Raw genomic sequence first — 6,762 nt, forward strand, 5'->3', positions numbered from 1 at the left:
CCAGATTAGGTAGGCTTAGTGTCTGAACTAATCCATACCTAGTATGCCACCGTCCCATACCGGTGCACACTATCCTCCATTTACCATAGTTGACCAAAAATAGTATAAATAGTTATCAACTACATTCCAAAATAAGAACAAATACAATTTCACATGTGTAAAACTAAATCATGCATCCACTAACAGAGTTAGAATCCAAATCCCAGTCCTTTAAATTTATAAAATAAGATTACACAATCTACCTCTCCAAACAGTACCATACTATTGCAATGTATAACCGATTTAAACATTAGTTAACTCCATTTAAGCATACACATAATTAAATTAATATATGCCTAAATCACAGCTGAAAACATGATTCTTAATTTAAGATTTTTGCAGAGAAATCAAAGTTTCAAAAACAGTAAGCAACAGAAGTTAATTTTCCAATCCTTCACCTACGAACTCTCTGTTTAAGCTTAGATTAATCACATCCTCAATATCTAAATGTAGGCTTGCTTCCCAACAATTTTATAAGTCTTAAGCAGTGAATTACATTATTCAGTAGCACACAGACAGCCTTAGAAAAATCCAGTTTAACCAAATAGATCTCAATTTATCAGTTTTACGTATTAAAGGAGAAAGAGAAGGCTCTGAAAACAAAAAGCCTTCTCCATTTCAAGGGAGCCTTCTCTATTTCAAGGAGAGCCTTCTCCACTTTAAGGAGATCCTTCTCCACTTCAAGGAAAACGTCTGTTCTTCTGTTGTCTTCTCCGACTCCGGTGGTTTCCAGTCTTTGAATTCAGTTTTATTACAGGTTTTAAAGTCCCATCCTCATCCCAGATTGATCACAAGACAGAGTTATACAACTAAGAATTTAATTACACATCAATGTTTAAAGCAAACAACGACCATATATAAACTGAACTTGTAACAACTGAGCAACAGATTTAATTCAATGATAGTAGAAACTGATTTAACCTGTATAAACGATGTAATTAAGACTTAGTTTAATTCCTGGAGTCTAACTAAGCATGCACAGAACACAGATTCATGGGAAAGAGAAGAACAGAGACTTGCCTTTGAGTTTCAAATTTGAAACTCTAAACTACCGTTCTCTGAACTTTTTGTCCAATTCCCCATTATCCAACTCCCCACAGCTATTCCAGAAACTACGTTCCTTCCTCTTTGATCCAACTTAGCCTTCCTCTCCTATCTCCCTCTCTGTTTCCCTCTGTATCTCACAGTCTCTGTATTTACAGAATTTACGTTTATTTTCTTAAAAACTTAAACCTTAGTTGCTGATATTTATAGGTGTGTATTAATAACCCTAGCCTATGAATGATTAGAGACTAAGCCCTAATTCCAACCCTAATCGGCCCATGAAACTATCTATGTTTCCATACGGCGGCTTACCTATACTTGACTTGTAATCCGAAGTTAACTGTAACTTAAAAATATTCAATAATTAAATCAAGTAAATAAGTTAAAATCCAATTAAGTAAAACAACATAATGAAAAACCAATTAAATAATCAAATACACTTAAACAATTAATTCCAAATAAATAATTAAAATAAATCAATTAATTCAATTAAAAATAAATCACTTAATTCAATTTAATCACCAAAATAAAATAATTGAGCAAATAAACAAATAACATAACACATAATCAAATAAAATGCAATTAAATATTTAATTAAATACCAGGAATATCCTTCTTAAAATTAGGGGTATTATAGTTTATCATTGGGTTGTCCTTCTAAGAGTGTGATACTACCATTGTTGGCCATGATCGTACTCTAAGATAGTTAAGTCCTTTAATAGAGTTTAGGTTCTGATACCAATTGTTGCCCAAGGATTGACTCTAGAGGGGGTGATAGAGTCAATGGCCAATTTTTGCAATTTATGGATATACAATTTCAAATTAACCACTTAAGTAATTATGCAATATTCAATAGTTGAAATTAAACAATTAATAGCACCATTATAAATAAATAAAATAAGGGAAAAGAAGTTGCAAACAATGACTCGGTGATTTTAGCGAGGTTTGGAAACTCCTACTTTTCGGCTCAAGACCCTTCTTGAGACTTCCCAATCCACTATGGCTTCTCCTTACGGGTGGAGAAAAAACCTTTACATGAAGCAACTCCTTGCTTCACCTTATTAAGAGAATAACATTCCCTTAGTCTTCCTTTGGGTCACACTAACCCGGTGGATCAAACTAACTCCTTACAATTTATAGTAATAAGAACAATGAAGTATAAGAAATATCTCTCAAAGATTGATGTACAAATTTAGCTCTCAACTAAAATATATATGAATATCGATGAAGCTCAAACTCTATGAATGATATGAACAAGGGAAGATAATATAAGTGAAGAATAAATGCTCTTATGAACTCAATAGGATCTCTCAAGTATAGAATAAAGCAAAAGCTCTTTGAATCCTTAGTTGAATCTCTCAAGTATAGTATATGAATAAATGAGAGAGATGAAGAGAAAATATGAGAACAAAAGCTCTCTTTGATGTCTAATGAGGTCTCTCAAGTGTCGGCTCTCTTGCATACCCACAAATTCTTTAGATTGTGTATTTATACGCCCTTAGAAGAATATAGCCATTTGGGGGCATTATGGTAAATTCATATGATGTTAAATAGTCAAAATAGCCATTGGGAAACTTTTTCTCATTCATCTAACTGGTTAGAAGGCTTAAACTATTCGAGTAGATGAGATTCAGATCTCATCTAACCGGTAACAAGGATATTCCTAACCGGTTACATCAGCTGTGAGTGCATTTTCAGTTTTAGAGAAACTACTCGATTACAAGAGGGTTCCTGACCGGTTACAACAATTGCAATGTGAAAAATTTAGTTTCTCTCTAATCAACCAACCAACCAATTGTTTGATCACTCGAATTACTAGCCCTAATAACAATTCCACGATATTGCTCAATCCTCACAAATCCCTTGGGACGATCCCTACTCGCCCTAGCTATATTTATAGTAAAAGGTAGCAGTGGCTTCTATAAATGTAAAACTCTTGGCCCGCGCCTGAATGCACACTCTTAACCTCATGGTAGGACAACGACCATAGTTTTTGGCATCATTGCCGAGGATTTAATTGATTAGATTAGGCAACGTCGGATTTGTGGAATCAATTAGGATTAGTACTCTTTTGATCGTGTCTTTACTTTGTTTTTATTTTTCTTTAGATTACTTATTGTGTTGTTCTTACTTAAATAAGTGCATTGTTGGAGAGGAAGCAAGCAAAGGAGTCATCAAGCATTCAAATAAGCAAAGAAAGTAAAAAGCTAAAAATTCTAAAAATTTGCTAAGCTAAGCTTTAAATTTGGAGTTGAAATGCTAAAGGACCTTTGTGAGACTTTCTTTACTCAATCCCTTAGTTAAATCGTCGGCCCGCGTGGAGGTTTGTTTTTAATTGTTCTTGCATCATTGTTGTTAAAGTATAGGAGTATGAATTAAGTGTTTGTGGAAGAAGTCTAATTACATTGTTGTGAAGGCATAGTGTTTGTCATTCTTTGTGCTTGTTGTGTTTTGCATTGTGCATGCATGGACGTCGTTCATTGAAACCAACTCTTGTCCCTCTTAATTTGCATCTTGAATCTATCATTAGAAATCCTAGGGGAAAAGGAAGGTCAAATAGAACCAAACTATCAATGGATGACCATAATGATAATCATGTTGAGGACCTTGGTCACATAGACCAATAAGGTATCCTTCATCCCAATGTGCACAATGAGAACATACAAGTACCATTAGGCATGCCTAGGCCATTCATTTACCAACCACTGCAACAACAAGGCCAAGTTCCATATGGAATACCAAGGCCAATATATGCTCCACAACCTCCCATCATCAATCAAGGAATTCAAAACCAAGGTGTTCATGTTGCACCTCAAGTAGCTAATCCACCTCTTGCTTTAAGAGACCATTATGTGCCTAATGAGTATAATGCACCTATATGCATCCAATTGCCTCCATTTAGAGCACATCATTATGAAATTAAGTCATAAACCATTCAAATGCTTCCTAACTATTATGGACTTCCAAGTGAAGAACCTTACAATCATTTGGATGAGTTTCTTGAAGTATGTTCCACCGTAAAATATACGGACATGCTGGAAGAGGTTTTAAGACTCAAATTTTTTCCATTCACCTTAAAAGACAAGGAAAAGTATTGGTTTAACAATCTTAGGCCTTTTTCAGTCACTTCTTGGGCAGAAATGCAACAAGAGTTCTAGAAAAAGTACTATCCGGTTTCTAAGACCAATGCCACGAGAACCTCAATTCGAGAATTTTCACATGGGGATGGAGAAACGTTTCATGAGGCATGGGAACGCTTCAATGAATTGCTTAGGAAGTGTCCACATCATGACATGCCCAAATGGCAATTAGTTCAGTATTTTTTTGAGAGCTTATCGAATAACTATAAGGGTATGGTTGACGCTTCCATGGGTGGCTCATACATTGATAGGCATGAGGATGACGTGTGGCGTCTTTATGAGAGCATGAGTGAAAATTCTTTGTGTAGAATGCTATCATCCAAGCATGGTAGAAATTCACAAGGTAGGAAGAGTGTTGGCTTACATCACGTCGACCATTCAAATGAAATAGCCACCAAAATGAAGTCTTTATCTGAAAGGTTTAATCAATTTTTTATTAACTAAAACTCGGCGAACCAAGTATCTTCGTTCCCTAACCATTCTCATCGTGCGTCAAATGAAACATGTATGACTTCTTCTAGTGTTCTTCATTCTACTTCTCATTGTCTTCACGGACAAATGCAAAATGAACCTAATAAACAAGTCAATGCGGCTTTTGTGAACCAAGGGAACAATCCTTATGGTACTCACTATAATCCAAGTTGGAGGAATCATCCGAATTTCTCTTGGAAAAACCAAGGAGAGGGCTCAAACCCTTCCCAAGGCGGTTTTTAATGGAAGTACATTCCACCTCCACTTCAAAACCAAGGATCCCAAGGTTATAGACCTTATCAATCACAAGGGAATCAATTTGCTAATTCTCATTTTCCCAACCAACCTTATTCCCAAGTTAAAACTAGAAGTCCCGCCTTTGAACAAAAAGTTTTGAATGCTTTGGGCACTTTAGAGGCTAACACTCAATTGCTTCATTCTCACTCTCAATCTATTGCGAAGCTAGAAACCCAAGTAGGGCAAATAGCAAGCACTCTCAGTGTAAGAGAGAAGGGAAAGATGCCTATTAATGCCCCACTTAAGCAATAATGTGTTGTGGAAACCCATTCCTCATCGGAAGGCCACACCATTGAATATGTTAATGCGGTGACTACCTTGCGGAGTGGTAGGGTTATGGACAATCAAGTTGGAATGTCCAATGAAGAGAGTGAACTAGTGCAACCTCAAGTTGTCACCCGTCCCGTTTCACATCCTATTCCTCCTTCATTGTATATACATGATCTTGTAAATGAGAAAGTTTTGAAAGATGTGTTTGAAAAAGAAATTTTGAAAAATGATGTTGAAAAAGTTTTGTTGAAAAAATGATTTGAAAACTTCTTGTGTTGAAGAGAGATCAAAAGAAAATTTTGAAAAAGTGTTTGAACCAAAGGTTTTATTTCCGGATGCCTTAAAAAGATCAATTTCAAAAGACAAGTAAAAGGCAAAAACCAATGAAATCATGGAAATGTTTAGGCAAGTGAAAGTTATTCTTCCACTATTAGATGCAATCAAGTAAATTCTGGCTTATGCCAAATTCTTGAAAGACTTGGTCACCCAAAAGCGGAAGAACAAGAGCCAAGCACTAAGAAAAGTGGTTTTGACCGAGCAAGTAAGCTCAATTTTGCAACATAACACTCTTCCAAAGTTTAAGGACCCCAGTTCACCATGCATTATTGGTGATCATATTATTAATCGGGCGTTTCTTGACTTAGGAGCAAGTGTTAACCTTCTCCCATACTCGGTTTATGTCAAATTGGGCCAAGGTGAATTGAAACCTACGTCGGTAGTTTTGCAACTTGTCGAATGATCCATTAAGACGCCTAGGGGTATAATTGAGGATGTTTTGATTAAGATTGATAAATTCTTCTTCCCGGTTGATTTTGTTGTCATAGACACGGAACTGGTTCCCAACCGTAAGAGCCAAATTTCCGATATCCTTGGCCGTCTTTTCTTGGCAACCGCTAATGCCAATATCAATTGTAGGACGAGGATAATGAAGATCTCATTTGGCCACATAAAGGTGAAGTTGAATATCTTTAATCCCACGCCCAATTCATTTGACAAATATGAAGGAGAGGTTAATGTTGTAGATAAATGTCATGATCTTCAATGTCAAGGAAATAAGCTTTTGTGTAAGACCAAAACTTCCAAAGGATCATCTTCAACCTTGCATTCTCAAAATCTTGTTTTAAATTCTTGCTTTGAAAGGGCATGGAAGCCCAAAAGTTGTGATTGCATAGACAAGGGACCAAAGGTTTCTTTTGAGCTTAATCCAACAAGTTCTTCAAAGAACCATTTGTTGGGTGGAGTTCAAAGCATCTATCACCCCAACAAGGAGGGGATGCATTATAAGATCTTTGATCCGGGCTAAACGAGCCCAATGTCTTGCTAGAGACTTTAAAGACTAGCAACGACATTTCGTAGGGTGTCAAAACCCTATTCCTCCCCTATTTTTATCTTTCATTTCATTTCTTGCGAAGTCTTAATACTTGTTTTTGGTTCTCATATGCATTGAAAGGAACTTTGGTGAGGATTGCATGAGCTTTCATGTCATTATTGAGCATTCTGC

General features: G+C 36.1%; 1 pseudogene; it reads right to left on the reverse strand.

Annotated features, from left to right (window-relative positions):
- Positions 1–4,279: 4,279 nt before the first annotated feature.
- On the reverse strand, positions 4,280–4,378 carry LOC132315260 (small nucleolar RNA R71; annotated as a pseudogene).
- Positions 4,379–6,762: the final 2,384 nt, after the last annotated feature.

The sequence above is a fragment of the Cornus florida genome, unplaced genomic scaffold (genome assembly GCF_030987335.1).
Source record: "Cornus florida cultivar Cherokee Brave unplaced genomic scaffold, ASM3098733v1 CherokeeBrave_3.0.0_Hap2_Chr06, whole genome shotgun sequence".
Lineage (NCBI taxonomy): Eukaryota > Viridiplantae > Streptophyta > Magnoliopsida > Cornales > Cornaceae > Cornus > Cornus florida.